Genomic DNA, 22544 nt, shown 5'->3' with positions numbered 1-22544 from the left:
CTTCCTGGTACTCACTTACCACAGTGAGATAATACATATATTATCAGTAATATCTAGTAACACTACCTTTAGTTACACTGCTGTATGTGATTCCTTTGCTCATTGAACAGAACAGTAATAAACAAACAATAATACATTGAAGATTATTATAGTATGATGTGCAAACACACACAACTTTGCTATTTTATGGTGAACAGGCAAACAATAAAGTATTTTAGGTAATATGTTCTTACTGCCAAAAAATGACACTGTTGCTCTATAGTAGTACCAGCAGCAGTTCCTGCCCTCTTACCTGAGGGAGGCTGCTGCTGCTGGTGGCCTGGGTCCTGGCACCTGCTCAATGAATCAAGCAGGAATCAGGACCTGCGCATGCGCATGAGCGGACGTGGCACCATGCATGCGCACACCTAACACCAGCTGCTTGGGGCTGCAACAATGCAGCCCCAAGAAGTCATCTAGGGCTGCCCGAAAGGCAGACCAGCAGCTTCCACTGGAAGCTGCTCTCTGCTTATGGCAGCCTGGACTGGCAGACCTAGGGGGAGGAGTCATCTCCCCCTGTGCATGTCTTCAGTGTGACTGGCAGGTGGTGCTTACAATAGGAAGCCACCTCCAGACATAGTGTAGCCAGTGCAGTCACGGACTGCACTGGTTCACTGAACAGTGGAGGATTTTACTGGGGGGCTGCCATTGGTAGTTATTAATGTGGATGTTTTGAAAGGCTGCTCTTAGGGTTTACACAGCTAACATAGAATCATTATAAATCAGAAACAAAGATATGTAAGTCCGATGGCGGAGGACTATGCATGAGCAATTCTATTCATATGCGGATCGGGTCCTGCTCCATCGCATGCAGTGCAGCTGCAGACGTTAGGTGACAGTCTGCAGCTGCATGGGTGCGGGGAGGGGGCGGCGATGGGCTCCGTTTCACAAAATGGAGGCATGTCACCTCCGTTTTGTCTTGTCTCCATTTTGTGGGAGATTAGAGGCCAGTGTCTGCGTCTTCCGATGCAGATTTATCTGCAGAGTTCGGGCGACCATTCTGAGTAGGGATGTGTGCCGACCCCCATGTTTTGGTTTTGGATCTGTATCTCTCTGAAGGTTTTGGATTTGGTTTTGCAAACCACCCTAAAGTGTTTTAGTTTTGGATCTGCATTTTTTAAAATAAAAAATAGATTAAAAAAAATCATGTAATTTATGCAATCCAAAACCCGTAATTTGGATTTAAAATCCGAATTCTGAACCACAAAAAGATCAGAATTGCGACCCGGCTTTACCCGAATCTCCTCAGGAGATTAGAACCGCGACTCGGATTTTCCCAGATTCACGAAATTTGGGTGGATTCAGATTTCTGGAGAACTGAACCTCACATCTCTAATTCTGAGTAAGCTTAAGCTTACTTAGATGACTGATGTTGCAAACACCGCAACCGATGGTCGCGATGGTGATCCGATGCAGCATCTTTGGATCTGGCACACGGATCTGCGATATCGGCAGGAGGTGTCTTTAGCCATCAGCCACCTCCTGCGACATTATCATATTTTGGCATCCCCGCTGCATCCAAAAAGTTTGCACCAATGCTATTAGCGTCCATCTCTGAATCACCCCCATAAACTGTATATGATAATTATGATATAAAAAGTGCATCAGTTTGGAATAAAGAGATAAAGATATGGAAAACATCATGTATTCTCTGGTAATGTCTTTTTCACAGAATGTAATTGAAACATACCATACCATACCTTCCTGTGCAATAGCTCCTGTAAGGAACACCAACAACATGACACGTAGCTCCATGCTCCTGAATAAAACACATACAAATTTAGGAGACATTAGTTGAGTCCCTGTCATCCCAATGACAAAACTTTTAGTACATAAAACAATTACTTTATAATATACAGGCAGAGACATTTTTGTTTAGTCAGCAGCCCAACTCTTTGCCTGTCACATGGCACAACGACCACTCCATGCTTCACTAGTTTTACTACTTAGGGACAAATTCAGTTAGTCTTGAAGGGGTAATAAGCCACAATGAAGTGCTCGGGGCTATTGAATTACAGCCTGCGGCAGCCACTTCACAGTTTCTGTTCAGCTCCTCTGGAGGCCCAAACAGATATCTGTGTTAAATAGTGCTTTCTATCTATCTGCGTATGTGTTAACCCATAGATCTAGGTACTTATCCTGGAATCTATGGGTTAATGTTTGTTAACTGCAGATTTACTGCCTGAGGAAAAGGGCATTTAATTGAATAGCCTTGGGCTTAAAAGTCCAGGGCTATTACCCTTTTTCCCGCACAGTAAATTAAGGAGGCTAATTGAATCCGATACTTAAATGGGAAAATACAAGTGACTCGAATGTTACCATCATATCTCAAAGGTATTTAATAATGCAATTTGGCAAAATAAATATTCTTCCATCAGCAGTTGATACAGCAGCCCCAATCAAAGTGTATGTTTAACTATTTGGATCAAAGGGTATGTTTAACCACGGTTGTTTTCATCAGTGCCCAATGCCATTGCAGGGAGTCCAGTTGTTCCTGAAAAGGTTGGTACATGCATAGACAGGTCAAGCAGAAGTTCTATGAAGATAGTATAAAAAATAATAAAAACAACACCCACTAGCTCTGGCTCTAAATTCTAAGAAAAGATCAATTTGTTTAGTTTTTTATTGCAACATGAAAAGGATGCTGTCATTATATTAAACATAAAACTTTAAATGCAGAACAGGACTTTAAAATCCCAGGCACGTTCAGATCAACATTCAGCTCTTAGCCACCCTTATGTACATATGGCCTAATTCAGCATGGATTGCTATTGAAATCGCAGCTGTGATTACACATGCATGATCTGCTGCGAAAATATGCTAATGTTTGCACCACTCAGCCAGCATAGAGATGCCCACTGTCACTTTCTCACATCCATAAGACCTCGCAGTCCTGCGTATACATCGGTAACATCGAGTAACATCACGTAGACCCTCAAGCAGAATTACAGCAGCCCTGACCTGTCTCAGAAATTGCAAGTCTCGTCGCACGCAGCGAGTACTCAAGCTGCGTAAGCCGTCTCTGTGGTTAATTTAAGCATGCCGATGTAACAGCGTTCAAAAGGACAGGCACGCCTGCGTTTCTCCGACCACTCTGTCACCACCCCCAAACGCTGACATCCCGTCACTTACTCTGCGATGGCTCACAATCTGCGTGTGTGATAACAATGCGATTGCAATGCTAACCTGTGCGCGCACACTGCGGTGCATACGCATGTGCAGTATGCATCATCGGCCTATTGCCGAAGTGGTTGCAACTGCGATCCATGATGTATTAGGACCATGGTTCTGATCTATACTAATGTACCTAATCCAGGGCAATTCTGATTTACATTTCAATTCATTTCAACAAACACTGAGCTAAAACATTTAAATACCTTAGATAAATGAAAAGTTCTTTTTTAAGTGCTTCCTGCATACCCATATTAAAGCTGTCCACTCCATGAATTGGTGGATCCTGTGCCTCACATCCTCAGTATTTAAAACCCTTACACCCCTTTTTTTCAATCTTAAAATGCCTCAAATTAACATTATACTATTTAGATGTGAGCACAATTATTAGATTGATATGGTGTAATACGGCTATTATTACACTGTAATACTGTATTATATGCCATTTGAGAATAATTAAATTACAGATAGAGAAAACCCATTAATTGTAAGCAAATGTGCTTATTAAATAACTTACAGTACTTTACTATTGTGTATGCAGAGTAGTCACATTGAAGACAAAGAAATATAGGATTCTACTGTGGACACAGGCGGCTGCAGTGGGGGAGTACTAGAGGAGGGTCATCCACCTCCTAAGGGGTTCATATATAGAAATATTAAGTACAAACTACTACTGCACACAGCCAATATAGATTCAATCATTGTCAAATAAATTTACAATAATTACATACAACAATAAGAAATAGAATATATATATTTAAAATAATGGATCCGAATACTTATAAAATCACTTATTTTTTTCAAATCCAGGTCTTATCCCAGGTCAATAGGGAATCCAATCAGTGTGGGAACTCTGTCTTTCTCATGGGATGATAGACTCTTTATCCCGTATTACTCAGGAAAGGGAAAATAAAAAAAAATTAAAAAAGGGGGGGGGAGACCAATGGTGTAGTAGGTTCTTGATAATAATAGCCCTCCCCCCAAAAAAAATGTTTATATTATCGGCTATATTCCTCCTCTTTATATCTAAGAGGTATGAGTAGTCGTACTGTAATCCCGTAAGAACGTAAACTAACCATAAACGTAATGGCCACCCATAAAGGTCTATTTCAATTGACGTTCTTTATACGGTTCATATAGTAGATGATATATTTACCCATATATATAATATTAATAGACACAATAAACAAGATGGTGGGCATACCCCAACTCACGGTACCACATTCTGAGACGTACGTATCAAGGTACTTTTGGATAATCCTCATCATTCCTCCCTTTTCTCCTGTTCTCCTTGTTCACCTCATGTCCAGTAAGGGATAGGTCAGGTTATACAAAATATATGTCAGGAGCCAGACAGGGTTCCAACAAATGTATTTATAGTTTACATAATCACTGCACCGGTGGGTCTCAGGGAGGTCACATTGGCTAACTAACTTTAGGGAGTACAGAAGACACTTTAACACACAATAGGGGCTCGTTTGCCATTTACCATTATAAGGGGGTACTTGACACAAAAAGACTTATGCTAACTTGAATGCCAGATACATCTCAGAGGAAGCAAAGAGCTATCATAAGCAGCAGATGCAGCCAACTCAGAACGGTTTGAAAAATGCACCCAATCCCCCTTACATATTATAGAAGCAAATTAAGTATTAATATGACAGGAGGTGTGACTTCACTGTGAGTAAAAAAGATGGCCAAAAACACAGTACACATATCAGACACATTCCCATAAGTAATTGACTGTAATCCTACTATTACAACAATGCTGCATCCCTCTGACTGTCAGGAGCCTTAGTGGTGTATGTGGTCACACACATACACCGCTAATTTAAGTGTCTGGTGTGGGTGCCGGTTTGTTTTCTTGCCAAGACACAGGGATGCTACAAAGACCGGCGCCAGAAAGGGGGTGAGTATTTTTTTTTTCAGGCACTCCCAGTGGATTTCTACTTGGAGATGTGGACCGAGCGATGGCCAGCAGGTAAGTATGTGTGAGTGAGGTACAGTAAGTGTATGTAACACACTTATACTTGACATGGTGTGTGTGTATTGTGGATTTTTAACTATTTTTTTTACAGCGGGGGTATGGGTGTTGGCTGCCTACTGGCACTTGTAATTCCACAAGTGCCAAAGGGCAGGCATGCTGGCACCTGTAGTCCCATGGTAAAAAACAATATTTTACACTATTTACAATACTATTACCCCCGTATCAACTGCTTCAGGGGTGCAAGGAAAAGCCCCGGGCTTCAGACTAAGCCTGGGGTGTTGGGAGAGGGGGGGACACCTTTATTGGGGGTCCCCATCTCTCCTGAGATCCCTGGCTTGGGCTGACCGGCTTGGTGTGTGGATGCTTTGGCTGGGGTGACCCAGTGATAGGGTCCCCTGGCTGTTGCATTACACTCCAGCTGGATTTGAGCCTGTGGCTTGTTTTAAATATGAGTGGAACCCTATGCAATTTTTTTTCCCCGATTTATTAAACCAGGACTGGCTCACCAGCCTGATGCTGGATCCCAAAATACAGGGGAACCCTATTCGTTACCCACCCCCCATATTTTTAGAAACCAGTACTGGCTGAGCAGCCCAGGGCTGGTAATGCTGTTTTTGAAAAAAAAAAGTAACCCTTTCTTACAGGTAGACCACACAAGCAGGCTTCACATATCTTACTGATATGTGCAGGCTGCTTGTTCAGGAGATTTAGGCAGAGAGAAGACACTGCTATCTCAGGTGAGAAATCTCCTTCAAAACCTGCTACTCGGGGGAGAAATCTTCATCTGCTTCACCATCAGCCAACTCACTCTCAGCTAAACTCAATTCCAAGTAAATTTGTGAGTATCAGAAGTCTCAAATCACCAGAGTTTTGGTGAGGATAATCGAGTTGGTAAAAAAAAACTTGATCAGACTCGATTCTTAGAAAATGTGTTAAATTTGCAACATACCGGTACTATAACAAATGTTTCTAACAGCTAGGAAACTTGCCATATAATATATCAAATGCTATTTAGCTTTTTTTATTAGTGTTACCTCTTTTTCTTCCTATGTAGTTGATATGTTTTCCAGCCTCTTCTCAGTTCTGTGTGCAGTCCACAAAAGTGCCTTGTTTATATACTGATAACTAAATGCTGGCCCTTCCAATAAAGATTACATTTTGCAACATATTTCCCAGAATGTTCCATTCAGCTGGCATAAATAAACTTCTAATGCCAGAATGAATTGTGCCATGTAACAGGAGTACAGATTTCCCCACAATGATTTCTGCATAAACTTGATGATAAATTGGCCGATTTGTCATTTTAAACTGAATTTGAATGACAAATCATCCACATTGTCTAATGTGTACGCTCTATTGCGTGCTCCCATATGCCGTGCATCGCAAACTGATTATAAGGGGTATGCAGGTTTTTGAAAGTGGAGTTGTTGCTCATAGCAACCAATCAGATTCTACTTATCATTTATCTAGCACCTTATAGATGATAATAGCTAGAATCTGACAGGTTGCTATGGGCAACATCTCCTCTTCTAAAAACCCACAATTTTTTTTTAATGTACACCTAAATATCAATTCAATAGTTGAACAAGATTGCAGCAGTTAAACTTAGTTTATATACAATCACTGAGAGGGATCATTATCATCAGTGGATAGTTTGCAGCATCCACCAGATATATGCCTCCTGACATTCACATGTGTCTGTGTCCTGGTTTGGCTGTTGCATTACTTTACTGTACTCAGCAGCGTCTGAGCTGCAGGCCAGCTTTTAGTAGCCACAGGCTTTTTGCAGCAGCTGCATTATTTTGTTATGACTGTTGACATTTTGACTGTCGACATTTTGGGTGTGTCTAAATTTGACTGTTTATGTTTTGACAGAGAACCTTATTTGCGTGTTCATTGTCAACATTTTGGCTGTGTCTACATTTTATATTTCCACCATATGACCCTACCGACCTTATTTCCATGTCGACATTATGGTGTCAAAAGTTTTGACTGTCTAAATGTTGACTACATCCTGCTTATACACCTACTCCTTCCCCCACTGTGTCTCTCTAAGCATAAAGAGTCATACTGTATTAATGCACACAAATGGACTTTCCTGTGCACATGCCATAATGCATTCTATTTAATTATTCATATTTATTGAATTTTCAAGTATCAATTGGGAAGAAAATGCATTTTAAAGAAAATCCACACATCTAGACTTCTGGTAGGTGGGGCATCAACTATGGCCACTACCTGAGCTCCTGAGGTCCCAAGAAGAATCTATTCTAATCCTACACTTCTTCTTTGCCCAGTAAACTAATTTCTGACCAGTGCTTTCACAATTTGTGAGAGTGTATAGTATAGTGTATAGCTACTTGTCTGGACTTCAGGGACTGTAATCTACCGAAGTCTGACCATTGGTATGGACTGCGTGCATGAACGGTGTGAAAACCACAGAGGACAAGCTACTCTCACTCTGCTGGGGAGTTGATTTCTCCATACAACCTGATTTGCTGCTTCTCTGTGGTAATCTTACATGTGGCAGTGAGTTGTGGGTCAATTGAAAGGTGCCCTGGGCACTGCTGTTATAGCTCTTCATCCCCCTTCCCCCTCTATAGTACCAGAGATTATCTGCTGTGGTCTTGGGTGCTTTGAGTGGCCAGCAGCTAGACGTCTCATCCTACGGTTTGGCTCCTGGATTCTTCAGGCTGTGTCTGCCTTCCTCCTAATCGTAGAATCACACATTGGTCCCTGTACAGAGTGGTCCCTGGACACTGTGACGATTAGGGGAGAACTGTCCAAACAGCCGCTGGGACGTGCAGAAGGATTAAATCCTGCAATATACCATTTTAGCACCGACCAAAGGGACAGATGGTTTGTTTATTTGGTTGGTCTTGCTTTACATCTGTATAATATATATGGTTGTTATTTTGGCATTTATCCATAGTAATATTGGGCTTGTGCACTACTATATACCATTTGTATTCATATCTCTTGAGTAAATAATTGGATTGAATACACCTGTATGTTTCCATTTCAATATATTCCTGGCACTTAATTTAGACAGAGCGCAGTAACTAATATTCATTTCATATGTACCCATATGAGATAGAATAATCTCGACTGTTATAGCTGCTAACAGCCCCACATTACAGACCATCCAGAAAGTGAGCGCAGGTTCTGTTTTGTTTGCTGAATTAGTGCTTGCAGCTAAGGAACCTCAATGCTGAGTTCACTTCAGTGATTGGAGAACATTTGTTATACGTCTGCATAGTTCTCTTCATGTATTCTCATTGGTAATGCTAAACTAGAAATGTCTGCTACAATTCCTGATTCGCAACAGCATTGGTGAATGAGTTAAGCAATCTCCTTCTGCCATACCTTGACAAAAAATTAATTCATCTACTATCTTGCTTGGATCAAAGAGTGGACTCTCCTTGACTTTCCTCCCCAATTGTGTCTACTCCGGAGATGCTGGATAATTCTATGATTGTTGACCCTATCAATACCATGCAGCCTACATTTACTACTCCAAAGTCTATGATTAGCATGGAGATGATTTATCCAGTTTTTGCAACACTCTCTCATCAGGACTTTTGGATAATCAGTTCTTAAGTTGACTTTACCTATCCCTATGAGCACTTGGTCACCCTAGCATCTGTTATTTCATCATTATGGGGCCAGAACAGTGGCCAGAGCTTGGCTCCAGTGGTGGCTTCTCACGGACTGATGTCCAAGTCAGATAGTAACATATTGTACCCTGTTTCTTTACACTTATGGTTTGTTCCCCAAAATCTAATTGGTCTCACTATTCTGTTCGGATAGTCTTGTAACCATAACCCTCTCACTTTATGTTTCGCCTTTGTCCCAGAATATTATTGGTTTTATAACTTAAATGCTATGTAATTTTTTATTTAGCTGGTATGTTAGTTAGGAAGTTAACTGGGGACAAATTTCTAACTGATTTGACCCTGATATATATCTCTTTAAGTTTCCTAGAATCTAATAAAGTCTCACTTGACTGGAGTATTATGTTGACTTGCCTTATATTTGATTTTGTACACAGCAATTATTATTTTACTAGTCTCTATGTAGGTTTTAAATATGATGATGGAATGTCCATTACTTTAGCCTTATTGCCATGCCCCTTATAGATTTGAAATTTTGCCATGGCAATGGCTATTCATTTCTTTTTTAAATCCATTTATAGCCGGTACTGCCTTTTAGGTATCTATTTTAGTTATATTTATCCTATATTGTTCTAAAGGCACAATCAGAAGACTTAGGGAGGTATCTAATTAGCCATGGTAAATTACCGTGGCTAATTAGTTTGCCTGGGGTATCTAAGTCAGCCCGGCGCTGGCACTTATTGGGTTTTTTATTCGGGACCTGATGTGTCCCTAAAAATAATCCACAATAAGTGCAGTTTTTTCACCTCAAAAAAGGTGAAAGCACATAGGTCCGCCAGCTGATCGCGGCACCTATGTGTTTTCGGGACAACTATCTTATTATTTCGATAAAAATAATAGGATAGGGTGGAAAAAACATTGTAGAAAATCAGGGATAATCGGCAAAAAATCCCCATATTTCAACGATAGCGCGGATCAATTAGCACCCGAACAATGGTCGGGGCTAATTGGATACCGCCCTTAGGCTGACTGGTCTCAAAACTATTTTATGTTTGACTTTGGATCTTTTTGTGTAAAATGGATCTCCTTATAACACAGTGATTATCATTTTATTAATTTCCTTATAGATTTTGAATAAAATGATGGAGTGCACATTGCTTCAACCTTATTACCTTGTCCCATCTAGATTTGCATTTCTCATTCAGTATATGGCAATGGCTACTTATATCTTTTTTTAAAACCATTTATAGCCAGCACATTTTTTTAGTTATCCCTTTTAGTTGATTTTATTTAGCCAATTCTTTTTTTTTATTCTTTAGGTTTTTTTGTTTACCCACCTGGGTATCATGTATATTGTGATTTTAAGTTGCTTACTTACTTACTAAGCCTTAGTGTTTCATACTGTTTTTATGGTATACTTTTTAAAGGCACAATAAACTGGGGTGGTCTTTGGGTATGACCTTCCCATGAAACACAGTAGCACAGGATAAAAGTTAAATAGAATTTATTCACAAAAGAATTATAATCAGCAAGGTCTCATATAAAGTCTCAAACAGCACAGAGATTCATATATGCAACAATAAGTATAGGAGAGAATCCCCAAATATATATAAGCAGTCTTTAGCATATAAAAACTAACGTGGTAGGGAACCCCAAGTCCAGAATGAGGCTAATGTCTCAGGATGACATTAAGGACCTTTGCCAGGGTAGAACCCTGTAGTAATGGAAATCTGGAGCAGAGTGGACCCTGCAGAATAGTATAGTTTCCGGGACAGGGCCGAGCCCTATAGTGCAGTGAGAGATGAAACAAACTTGAGCCTTGTGGTAAAGTGAAGACGGAGCAGGGTTAAGCCCTGTAAGGCAATGAAATTCCAGAACAGGATTGAGCCCTGTGGCATGGCTAGAGTTCATAGTGGGGTTGAGCCCCGTAATGCAGAGAAGATTGAAGCAGGGTTGAACCCTGTAATGCAATAGGATTCCGGAACACTGTTTAGCCCTGCAACATATCTAGAGTACGGACCATGGTTGAGCCCTGTGATGCGGAGAAGATTGTAGCAGGGTTGAGCCCTGTGGTGTGGCTAGAGTACGGAGTGAGCCCCATGATGCAGAGATGACACTGTAATGGTGCAGTTGACAACTGTAACATGGATAAGTTCAATATCCACAGGAACAAAAATACAACAGGTAAAGTGCAGCAAAATGATGAAAGCACAATGATGGAGCAAAAGCAATACTTAGACAATAGGAATGCTGGGCTCTGTAGTGCAGTGGATAACTAGAATCAGAAGTTCATCTGGAAGATAACAAAGTCCACAGCAATCCACAGGCACAGCGGGGATCTGGCAGGAGTCCAAGAAAAGACCTGAAAGCAACGTTGCACAGACACTGAGACACAGTTAGTAACAGGCTTTATACTAGAGGTCTGTGATCCATAGGAAGTTTCAGAACATGTGACCCAAATGGAATCAGGTTTGGAATAATGAGCAATCTAGGAATCCCACAACATGACGACACCTGGGAAACAGATGATCACTTTAACACTGTATCCCCTGAATAAGAAGCATGCCAGCAAGCAGGATAGCTCCTCCAACAATCACAATGGAACTTGGGCAAAGGTAGTCTGTCTTTATGTACTGAAATAGTCGCAGTCCTGACAATTCCTGGGCTGGATTACAGTAATAAATTGTGCCTAAATTGTCTTTGTGGTGCTAATTGCATTCTATTGTAATTTTATACAATTTGTTTTTAGGATGTGGGCTATGACTGGCAACGCCTTCCATTTTGTTTTGGTTAGAAAAGTAGAAAAGTGGGAGGTTTTGAGGTGGTTCATTGACATATCAATTAATATTGAACGCCCATATCAATGTTACTTCTACCCCTTTTTTTGTCCTTTATCAATATAACCGCTATTGTGTATTATATACTATGTTTTCTTGGGCATGTCATATTCTCCTAATCATTAATCACTATATACTATTTACTATCATTATTTTCAGCTTTGTACGCAATTCATATGTTGACTGTGTAATTTGTGTTGATGCATTTACTTCAGTTTAAAAAATGCACACATCTAAATCTCCATGATCCTCTTTAATTCAAGTGACTTTAATAAAATTGCTGTTAATAACTAATAATTTAAATCAGTAAAATGGCTTTTTATATTAACCGCATAATGCCAGAGATTATCTTCTCAAAGTTATCTTTTTGCCATTTTGCCATTTTGCCAGGATAATACAAGCAGTCTGTTTTGAAATTCTAATTTTACAAATGTAAATTATATAATACAATTCATACTAATATATTTCATATTCAAATATCTCCTTTTGACATGAATAATAAACAAACCAAAAACAAATTCAAATAACATACAACCACAAATTTTGAATTGGTACTAAATAAATGTGGTATACTTTTCTTACTATTTATTTTATGTTTTTTGATGATTTATTTTTATTTGCAATTGTATAATTATTATTAATTGTCTGCTATTGTCACTTTATTACACTATCTAATGTAAATTTCCCATATCTTACAGATACTGTTTGAAGTTTTTTGTTTCAATTAAACAATATATGTTTACACAGTTAATGGAGAACCTTTGGAATGTTTAGTGTGCAGGTCTGCTGCATTGTGAAATAGTGTGCAAACATTGCAGGCGGTTCTGATGGCACAGATTTTACATTTGTATCTGACTCATCAAGACTGTAGCCAGAAGTCCAGAATAGATAAATAGAAAAAAGTTGAAAAGCTATGTTATGTACTGTAGTACTAAATTTGGAAAATAAAAAAACATCAGTCCACCCAGTTTCACAACATAATTAGTTCTAATTGTGTTAATTTTTTTCTATAAAAAAAACTGGATGTAGTGAGCATCCGGACAGTCTATGGAAATCCAAGCACCTGAGTACAAATACACAGCGTCGGTCACTATGTTCACGCAGAATGTCCATGGGAAATGGGACACCCGAGCCATATTTCTTGCACATGGAATCACAAATGCAGGACGTGACACCCCCCGAACCAGTTGCGATGTGACTCCGTTATTAGCTGACACTCCCCATTACCACCCCCTAATGTTCACTGACTGTGAATCACACTGTGTAATGTACCTTGATACATGTGCAAAGCGACTATGGGCCGTATTCAATTAGCATCGAAATCAGACATTTTTTTCGCCTCTCGACAAAAAAAACTGATATTTTCGCCAAAAAACAGGCGAAAACGCAATTGGCGAAAAAAAACTGGATAAAAGTTTTCTCCATTCCAGATCTGGTGAAAAAAAATGCAAAATCCCTATTTTTGCCAAAAAATTTGGGGATTTCTTTCAGAACCCTTTGGACACCCCCCTAATGATAAATAACCCGACAAAAATTTGCTAATATTGGGTAAAAAAAAAAAAACAGTTCAAAATGGGTTTAATGTATTGGGTCTGATTTTTCGGGGAAGGGTATGGATGTGTGAAGTATTTTAAACATTGCACGCGGTCGCAGCAGGTGTTTTTTTACGGTTTTTAAAATTGCATTCGTACGACACGAAAATATACTTGCACCCATTTTAACGTACCCTCAATTAACGTGGAACAGAAATTTCCTGGAAAAAAATAGCTTCCTATCATTTTCAACATTATGAATTTTTTTTCACCCAAAATTTTGCGGTAATTTTTCGCCAAAGTGTGCAACTTATAAATTGTTTTTGGGGTAATTTATCATTAGGGGGTGTATCCAAAGGGTTCTGAAAGAAATCCACACATTTTTAGCAAAAAATAGGGATTTTGCATTTTTTTTCACCCGGTCTGGGGTGGAGAAAACTTATCTCCAGTTTTTTTTCACCAATTGCGTTTTCTCCTGTTTTTTTGCGAAAATATCACTGTTTTTTGGCGAAAAACTGACGTTTTCGCTGCTAATTGAATACTCCACAATCATCAGCATAGCGTAAATCTCAGGAATCAGATCCTATATCTTAATAAGTTTCAGAGTTATTGAGCTAAACTTTAGCACCAACACTTTGGACTAACACTGCTTGTCGATATAAGAATTAGTTGCATTTGACTTTTATAAACCTTGCTAACTATGTAATTGTTTTCCATACATTTCAGGGCAGAAATATTGAACGCTGAAAATTTAGGACATGCCCACATTTTGTAAACTGTAACACTGTACTAAGATATCACTGTTATTTATTGCTGGTCAAGCCATAACACCTGTACCTTAATTATAAGGTTTATCTCTGATTATCTGCTGATTTATTCCCTCGGCTGTGTCAGATTTCGCTTACCGTCAAGTGGAGGAGCCAATCAGCATCCAGCTATCATTTATCAAGTACATTCTATGAAATGATAGCGAGAAACTGCAACTGCTCCATCTGTCCTCTTTACAAGGTTTGATACATTTCCACCACAGACCTTTAGCTTTGCTGATTATGGACTGGGCTGACAATGGGCTTGATTCAGCAGAATCACAGAATTGCAAAGCCGTACACAAGTGGCTTTACAATTCTGTCCTGCTAAAATGCAAATCCAGCAGGAGATGTCTGACACCTCATTGCTGCCTCTGCGATCCCAGCGTTGCAACTGAGGTCACAGTCTGGGATCACCATCGGTCCTTTGAGCAGGCTGCGGAGGCTGAAGCCTACCACAGTCTGCCCGGGTCCTTGCAGCCTGTGAAGCCAGGAAGGCTGCGTCCATGGATGTGACCCTGGCCTTGCCACTCCTGGAGACATTCCCTCATTTATAAGAGCGCATGCTATCTTCCCCATCTCACAAATGTCTCTGCCTGTCAATCAGGTAGAGGCATAGCTGGGTCTGTGTGCGATCTCGCAGGACCCGTTCCATACATGCGCAGTATGGGACCTGTGCCTATTCCGATAATCAGGAATCTGCGTAAATCAGTCCCACTATTCTTTACTGTTGCTAAATTCTTCCATCACTGTGTTACAATTTGGAGCAGTTGCTCCCTTGTACGGTTCCTTGAACTTACAAAACTCCTTGTCCAACTAAAATAAAAATTATGTGAAACACAAAAGGAATTTCCCCACACGGTGAGATTTCTTTGTTTATTATTGTTGTATTTATTACATTTGTTGTTATTACTTATGGGTTAATATAGAATTATTACAATATATTTCCACCTAAAAGCCTGGATTGGACAAGACTTTAGACATTTTTAATACCAGGTCAGTTCAGTAGTTTACAGTTAACATTGCCTATAACACAGAATATTAAGCAAGGAGTTAACTTAAAGGTAAAAGAGGTCAAGAGAGACATCACCTTTTCCACAGAGCTTAACACTTACTCCCCCTGGTGACTGACTGCACAGAGTATTCCTTATGGGGATAATTACAATTTGTGAGTCACTTATAAATTTGCAGCAGTAACCCATGTTATATGCTACACAGCACAAAGAAACCAAGGTATGCCACACATGACAATCTAATGTATTATTGTAAGTATCACTCTTCTATTCACATCCCAACATAGCTTTTATACACACAAACATGCAACATATACCCCAACTGAAGAAGTGGATGAGTTATTCATTTACATTAATTCTTTATTTGTTGTCTGGAATTAGAGCAAACTGGGAGCACTCTCAAAGACTGGGATGCATCAAGCAGCTAAATCACAAAGGCCAGCTCTTCAAATAAAATGTCCTTTGTGAAATAAGGACTTCTGGGTTTATGACCCGGTAGTCCTTCTGCCATCAGCCGGCACATGCGTGAGCTGTGGGGAACACTGGGAGGGATCCGATTGGATCCATCTCAGGGGACTATGTGGTAAGAAGCCCATAGGCTTCTAATACTGTAGGCAAAGCCATCTATAGACGGTATTGTCTATCGGTACCAAGCTCCAGAAAGTTTCCATAGCTTGGAGCATATAGGGAATGAGTTCAAACCTCAGAAAACAGCATTTTTGGAGGTTTGACTGCATTTTTGGTATTGATGCATCCAGCCCAAAGAGAGATAGTGACATATTGCTGTTTAATGTTTTTTTTTTTCTTTTACTGTATGTAAGGATTCACTTTGTGGTTTATTTTTGGGGGCCTTAGAGAAAAATAAGTTATTAACAGCTAATAATAACTGCATATCTTTCAGAATTTTTTCGTCCCCAAAGCTTATGCAATATCTTTAATATGTATTTAAGAACATTTTCTATAAATACACATAGAGCAATTAGTGTGACACATACCTGTCATTATATTGTCCAGATGTATATTGTTATTGGGGAGATGTATTGATATTCATGATACAGCAACAATGCTTTCAAACGGTTTTGTTGCAAAATTCAATTAAACTGTTAATATGTTTAATTTTACAAAAAACAATGTTGATTGTTTTGTGTAACATTGTATTCACACTTCTAGAACACTACTCTTCTAGCTTATGTCCTGCCAGGATTAGAATACCTCAGTATCCTAACATCCCCCTCTCAGCCTTAACCTTCCCTACCTTCCCGGTGCCTAACACTAAGCTCCCCCCTAATGCCTAAACCTAACCTCCCCTACCCTAAACCTAACCTTCCCCTCATAGTGCCTAACCCTAACCCTCTCCCTAGTGCCTAATCCTAACCCTCCTCTTAACCCTGCTACTTACCTTCGGGATTGCGGCGGTCGGGATTCCATCGGTCGGGATGCTGGCACCGGCATTCTGACCTCCGAAAACCCCTCGATCAGTATTTTAACCGCATCCCCTTGCACACAATCATCAGTCACCTAATACCTAGCAGGAAACAAGCTATTTAAACCAGTAGTAGAAGTCACTTTTATACCTGAGTCATCTCACTTTATATTGCTCCAGAATTTGATACTCTTTACTTTGGTTTTTGTATTTTCCTTTTTTGTTGAGAATGTTGTTTTGCTACTTTTAGAATTTATACATTTTAACCTAGACATAAGCTAAACAGCTGTTTATCCTGTAGTTTAAAAATACTGTACACCATCACAATTTACTGTAGATCATTTAGCAAATATATAATGAAGCCTTATTGTTAATTAGGTCTTTGTATTTATATTAGTTTGTTATTTTCCCTTACAACTTAAGCTTATGAAAATTCCATGCAAAGCTAATTGTTTTACATGACACAACCTAAATACTGTATGTACACAATATCTTCAAAGTTACTTGCATTTTTCATGGTTTGAGTACAGGATCCCAGCAGTCAGGGTGCCGATGGTCAGAATGCCGACAGCGGCATCCAGACAGTCAGAATCCAAACAGAATTTTGTAAGTAACCATTACCCTCCCCCTAATCAACCTTTCCAGCAGCCTAATACTAGTCCTCTCCCCGCAGCCTAACCCTCCCCTACTGCAGCCTACCCTAATCTCGAACCCTGATAGTCATCACTGGGATGTCATCAATTGGGATTTTTCAGTCTAGACCTTTCTCTAAAGCAATACATACAGTACATTTTTATCCACATATTTATACAGAAATGATATATCGATCATGCCTATATCTCTGCACAAAGTGCTAGATAGGGGGATTCAGAGGCTACTGTGGCTGCATATGTTTTTCCGCAACCGCATCTGTGTCTTTATGCTAATGCCACAACTGATTCTCAGCCTACTGAGATGCCCATTGGCTGAGGTGTTATTCCATTGCAGCGTGTACTAAGATGTGCACCAACGGTTGCAACGTCAGAGCTTGCACCAGACCTAGGGCATAACATGGCATCCTCTGTCAGTACTACTGAGGCTTTAGACATAGCCCCTGTCACTGACGGGCCTACTTTTGACTACCCATCCCCCTGTTACCTCCTACAAACACCCCCTGAAAGTCAGTCTCTCTGCATCCAAATTCGTTCTGAATCTCAGAGCGGTAATCATTTAGATGCAAGCGCAGTGCAACTCGGACGCATAAGCAGACTGAAAACATTGGCCTATTGCATCTGACATCACCACTGCGTGCACCTCTTGATCAGGCCTTGATTTTTGCAGATGAATCTTGTGCGTCTTCACCCTGAAGCAGACGCACAAGATCTGGGACTGAGCGCAAAGAACTATGGGTGACTCAGAATGGCACAGAATTCAGTTACACCTCTACTTGTGGCTGAAAGGGCGTAACTGGGTGGTAACAGTGCATTTTAACATTGGTACATTTTAACAAGGATATAAGAACAGAATAGTGAGCTACAGTATCCAGAGTTGTGCAGATGCATACAGTAGATGCGCCTGTTTTCAGACGACTCTCTTCAGGGCCGTAACTAGGGTAGTGCAGCCGGTGCCTTGGCACAGGGCACCGCAGGGCAGGGGGCACTGTTTTGGCCTGTCAATTTCCTGTTTATTATCATTCTCACTTGTAGCTTCCTCTAATTTCATCTCCAGCATCTACTGGCCTCCCCTAAATCTTCCCTGGCCCTTCTCAATGAGGCCATTCCCCTTTTTTGGGTGCGTTATGTGCCTATTTGAAAAATGGGGGGTGCCAATGCTCTTTTTGGCACAGCGCACCAAAAAGTCTAGTTCCGGCTCTGGCTCTCTTGCACAAAAGATAGGTCTGATGTGAGTGTCCGCCGATAGTGATGATGGACATCAACCTGTGGATTTGGAATGGGGCAGTGCACTTGCATAGATACATACAACTCAACATTTAGACAAATGCCCACATTTTATTTAAGTGCCCTAAATGCAGATGTTATTATGGTCTACTGTACTTGCATTTAATTCTGCATCAGTCCAACGATGCAGATATAACAATTATATTTTTTGTGACAGCACTTCTTAAACAATGCATTGCTGGAAAGTATATAGGTATTCTGGTACTAACTGTTGGGCTGCAGATCAAGGATATTAACTACAAAATAGAATTCAGGAAACTAAATCCAGTGCTACAGGGAATGTTTTTCCAATAAAGGAATTTATCAACTGTGAATCCATGTACTCTATGTTCTTGTGAGTAACCTGCCAATTCCCACCACTGAAGTCTATGGAGAAGTGTTTAATGGCTGAGTCAGCAGGGGGCTCAGCTCTCTCAGCCAATCAATGGGTTGCCCATAGGTTTCTATGGAAAAGACCGCGCCTGAAGCTTTATTCACATAGTACTGTACTTAGGGACTGATTCAGAGATGATTGCAATGGTGATTACGGGCGCAGATCGAGCGATTGTTTGCCATTGTGCATGCATATAAGCCGCACTGGATGTGCACTGTGATTGCATTGATTGAATGCACAGAGTAATGTATTGCACAGTGAGTAACAGATTGTTAGCATTTCGAGGTGGTAACAGGGGGTGAATGCTATTTTATGGGCATGCATAAATTAGCCACTGCTATTGCATACGCAGCATGAAAGCCCTCTGCGTGTGAGGAGAGCTGGCGAGTCTATGGCTAATCAGACCTGCCCCAAGGGCAAGATGGCTTCTCGATATGCATCGATGTTACCGATATTTACGCAGGTATGCGTCGTCAACCGCAGGTACAGTAAGAAGGCAGCAGTGGGTGTCCCTATGCTCGGGTGATCTTTGCAGGCATTAGCATATTTTCGCAGCTGCGTTGCATAAGAAAAAGCAGCTGCGATCGCATTATCGTCCATCTCTGAATCAGCATTTATGGCAGTGGCATCACTAACATTTCTGACACCCCGTGCGGAGGTGAGGGATCCTATTGCCGGAGGCGCGGCATCATCTCGCGAAGCCATGCCCACTCAAGTGTGCCACTCTTGGGTATGTGACCGCATGTCACACCCCCAAGTTCACGGCACTCAATGGGGCTAAAAGTCAGGGGAGAGGCTGGGGGCTACCCTGCCCGGTAACTGCTGCTCCACGGAGTAAGCCTGGCTTACTCAGCACAGCAGCAGCAGCTGGGAAGCTCCCAGCCTCTCACTGCATTGTGGCTGCTCTATGACACCATCAGAGGGGGTGACACCAAAATAGCAGAGTAGCTCTTCTATTTTTGTGTCACCACCTAGGATAGTGTCACCAGGTGTGCCCAGTAACCCTGCAACTCCCTAGTGATGCCATTGACTTAGGGGCATATGTATCAAGTTGATTTTTACATAAAATTATGCAGAAAGAACTAATTAGCGCTGCAGATCGCAGTGCCCATTATTGTCAATGGGGACTATGATCTGACCCATATGTTGAAGCTTTTCGGAGTTTAGTCCTGGTAGTTTACACCATCTTCAGATGGTGTAAAGTACTGTAAGCCTATGGGGGCTCCAAGAGCAGGAGATAGATCTTTCAATCTCTCCCCCGTAGCCCCTGGCCAGACACGGAAGCTAACACTGTGCACATTTGCAGTGTCAGCTTCCCACGGAGAAGTATTTCACTTCTGTTAAAGACGTCTCCTAAAAGCCGGGGATATAACCTGTAGGGACAGCAGTTACCACAAGCACAGTCCCTGCGAGTTCCCCATAGTACATAGCTAGGATATTTTTATTAATAATTAAAATATCACTGGCGAGTCAAGCACATAATAATCGCGGCAGCACCGAGATTATTAGTACATGGACCCCTAAGTCTGGTGGGCTCGGGTTTTTAATTTTTACAAGACCTATGGACATTCTACATGGACTGAAGAGAACCTGATCAAAAAGATTGGGGAGTATGTTTTTTTTTAACCTGGGATGCTACTTGGAGAAGAGGACTGACTAGTGCAAGGGAGTAAAGGTAAGTATTTACTGTGTGTATGAGTGTGAGTATGTAACAAAATATTACAGCACTCGATGCATTTGTACTGTCTTTATTTTAATATTTTTTTTACAGGAGGACTACAGGTACCAGTGAGCTCTTAATGCCTGGGCTTGCTGGTACTTGTGGTTCTCCAAGTTCCAGCATGCAGGGCAAGCTTGCTGGGACCTGTAGTCCCCCTGTAAAGGACAATATTGTTAATATTTTTGACACAATTAACTGCGCACTCATTACCCATGGGTGAGGAGTATAGTCCTTTGGAATGGGACCCCATCAAGTGTGTCCCCTTGCTGTGGCATTACACCCCTGCTAGTTAGAGCTTGCTGGTTGTGGATAATACAGGTGACCCCCTACTCATTTAGGACCTCATTCAGACCCGGTCGCAAGTGCTGCGCGCTCGCAACTGGGTTGATGTTTTGGTCTTGCGGCCGCACTGCGTGTGCGCAAGCCCCGGAGCGAGAGAGAAACTATCTCGCTCCGGAGCTCACTACAAAAGGGCCGGCTGTCGATGTTGATTGACAGCTCTGCCTGTTTTGTAGGCGGGGCGGGGGAGTGGTTTCACAAACGGAGGCGTTCCTGACGGAATGGTTGCCGTTTTGTGGGTGGCCACACTGACATCAGCAGTGATGTCAGTGTGGAGTTTCCTGCTCGATCAGAGCAGGGAGCTCCCTGGGGCTTGCGGTTGCCGAGACCCAACCTTAGGGTCTCGTTGCAAGCCCCGATGATCGCGATGGTCTTGACCATCGCGACCATCACCCTGGTCGGTCGCTAAGCTGTGGGTGGTAACCACACACAGCTTAGCTAGCGACCAAGAGGCCGCACTAAAAAAAAGAAGCGGCCGCCCTCATTCAGAGAGAGCGATCGCTTTTTGCGACCGCCTCTGAATGAGGGCCTTTGTCCTCTGTATTTTCACAACAAGGACTGGTTCACAGAGCACAGTGCTGGTTATGCTTTTGGGGGAGGGGGGAACCTCACATCATTTTGTTATTTTTTTTAATTTCCTTTTAACACACAGAAGCCTAAATGGATCTCACTGATCTGTGCAGGCTTCTGCTAAACATGCTGCTGCCAACTCGCATTACAAGTTGCAAGTTTTTTCCACAGTAACAATAGCATAAAACTTGCACTTCAGATAAACTCGCAGGCTATTACATACTGTGACTTTCGAAAGAAACTCACATCATACTCTCAGCGAGACAATGCAAGACGATTCTCTCACAAAAATTCTGAACTTATTACATTTACTCCCTTGTCTCCAAAAGGTTAAAATGTAGCCCTGGACTTATTCTAATGCAGTGTTTCCCAACTGCAGTCCTCAGGGACACACTTAAGCCGGGTACACACTAGATGATGTTTGTACCTAGCGGTCGGATGCGGCGGGGATGCCAACATCGATAAGTGTATACTCACTTGTGATGAACGATGGTGGGGGGGAAGCGGCGCCATGCTGCATTGGGAGCATGGCATCGTTAATGATATCCCCAGATTGGACTGCATGTACAGATGACTGGGGATATCATTATGGCCAGCGGGAGTGCGCATCGTTCATCGGTAAGTGCACACAGACTAGACAATTTGAATTATATATCATTCAAAGATATGGTTATTGTTCATATTGTTCAAAAGAATTGTCCAGTGTGTACTGGGCATTACAGCGCATGTTTTCCATATCTTCTTGCTGAAGCACAGGTGTATCCACTACTGACTGACACACTTTAAATGATACACAAATGGTACTGATTATTTAACTCGTGATTCTGTGAGGAGACCTGGAGACATGCACTGTTAGGGTTCTATAAGAACTGTAGTTCGGAAACACTGGGCCTGATTCAGAGCCGCTCGTAAGCGGCCGCTCGTTTGCTCTGAGTGATGTTCGCAAAACTGCGCATGCGTATGGGTCATAATGCGCATGCGCGAACCAGTCATTGCGGTCGGAAATCGTGCGCTCGTAAAACAGCGAGGGGCTGCTAATTTGAGTGACAGAATGAGGCGTTTGTGGGTGGTAACAGGGGAAGGTGCTTGAAAACAGGGGAGTGGAGATCCGAACGCTGGCGTGCCAAACGGTCAAAACGCCATTTAATGGGTGTGCATAATTAACAAAGCAGCGTCATCTACA

General features: G+C 41.5%; 1 pseudogene; it reads right to left on the bottom strand.

The window, feature by feature from the left end:
• LOC148442650 (C-reactive protein-like) overlaps positions 1-1794 on the bottom strand; it is a 4429-nt pseudogene extending 2635 nt beyond the window's left edge.
• Between the last annotated feature and the right edge of the window lie 20750 nt (positions 1795-22544).

Source organism: Taudactylus pleione, unplaced genomic scaffold (genome assembly GCF_031769625.1).
Source record: "Taudactylus pleione unplaced genomic scaffold, aTauple2 ptg001427l, whole genome shotgun sequence".
NCBI classification, from domain to species: domain Eukaryota; kingdom Metazoa; phylum Chordata; class Amphibia; order Anura; family Myobatrachidae; genus Taudactylus; species Taudactylus pleione.
The sequence above is the reverse complement of the archived record's forward strand: the minus strand, read 5'-3'. Positions and strand labels throughout refer to the sequence as shown.